We start from the raw sequence: 1583 nt of genomic DNA, 5'->3' as shown, positions 1-1583 counted from the left end.
ACGGGCCGTGCCTGGTCGGACACGGGTCGTGCCCAGCATCGTTACTGGCAGTTTTTAGTTTTCCAAGTTACAGAAGGTTGACCATGGGGCCGTGTCGGTGCAACACGGGGCCGTGTCCAACTTCCAGTAACTGGGATCTGGAAAACAAACACTGTAACTCCGACCACGGGCCGTGTTCGCTGAACACGGGGCCGTGGTGAACCTTCTGACCAGCATTTTTTTCTGTTTTTATTGCAGGACTTGGAACCCGACGCCAATCTTACATAGTGTATGAGCTCCAGTTCTAATAAGGACATAAAAGAACCTCTAGAAGAACCCGAACGCTTTCTCAGAAAAAGATTAAAAGCTAAAAACCAAGAGAAGGTTTCGGGTGATTCACCTCCAATGGCGGACCAACGTACCCTCATGGATTATCTACGACCCACCGTAGGTAACTTAGGCGCCGCTATCAATGCTCCGAATGTTGAAGCTAATAACTTCGAACTTCGGCCGCATTTGATACAAATGCTCCAAAACTCCGCAACCTTCCATGGGCTTGCGGACGAGGATCCTCATCTACATATTACTAATTTCTTAGAAATATGTGATACCTTTCGGATCAACGGAGCATCAAATGACGCCATCCGCCTCCAAATGTTTCCTTTCTCACTAAAAGACCGAGCAAAAGCTTGGCTCAACGCCCTCCCAGCTGGATCGGTAAACACCTGGGATGAACTAGCCCAAAAATTTCTATATAAGTATTTCCCTCCCACTAAAACGGCTAAATTAATGACTGAAATTAATACATATTCACAAGAGGACGGGGAATCCTTATATGAAACTTGGGAAAGGTTCAAGGAGTTATTACGCAAGTGTCCACATCATGGCCTTGCGATATGGCAACAAGTATCCACTTTCTATAATGGATTGTTGCCACATACAAGGCAGACACTTGATTCTAGCTCCGGGGGACTTTTAGGTAATCGACGCCCGCATGAAATATATAACCAAATTGAGGAAATTGCTCAAACCAATTTTCAATGGCACACCCCCCGAGGCAATAAATCTATTGCCCCGGGCGCCCATAAGGTCGATGAAAGCACTTCTTTACAAGCCCAAATCGAGGCCCTTTCTTCAAAAATAAAAAAATTGGAAATGACAAAAACAGTCTCGGTTATGGCTTGTGAAGGGTGTGGTGGGTCACATGAAAATTAGAGTTGTATGAAAGAAACAGACGATCAACAAGAATTGGTAAACTACATTGATAATAGACCTAGGCCGTCGGGTCCTCCAACGGGAACTTACAACCAAGGATGGCGAAACCACCCAAACCTTGGTTGGAGAGAACCCGACAATAGTAGTAACCAACAAACCCAACGAACAAACTTTCAACAACCAAGAAATGAGTCACAAAATTTCACTCAACAACAAGGTGGACGAGAAAGGCTTGAAGATACTGTATCTCGCCTCATCTCCGACACTGAAAAGAAAAACTTGGAAAGATTTCTACAATTAGAATCAAATTTTAGAAATCAACAAGCTAGTATTCAAAACATAGAAAAACAATTAAATCAAATAGCTCAAAATTTTGCCGAGAGACCGCA

General features: G+C 43.9%; 1 non-coding gene across 1 annotated transcript; it reads right to left on the bottom strand.

The window, feature by feature from the left end:
- Positions 1–762: 762 nt before the first annotated feature.
- LOC118486248 lies at positions 763–869 on the bottom strand. Its single transcript, XR_004878100.1, has one exon. It is a non-coding gene; the product is annotated as a small nucleolar RNA R71 (small nucleolar RNA).
- Between the last annotated feature and the right edge of the window lie 714 nt (positions 870–1583).

This window comes from Helianthus annuus, chromosome 13 (genome assembly GCF_002127325.2).
Source record: "Helianthus annuus cultivar XRQ/B chromosome 13, HanXRQr2.0-SUNRISE, whole genome shotgun sequence".
Classification (NCBI taxonomy): Eukaryota; Viridiplantae; Streptophyta; class Magnoliopsida; order Asterales; family Asteraceae; genus Helianthus; species Helianthus annuus.
The sequence above is the reverse complement of the archived record's forward strand: the minus strand, read 5'-3'. Positions and strand labels throughout refer to the sequence as shown.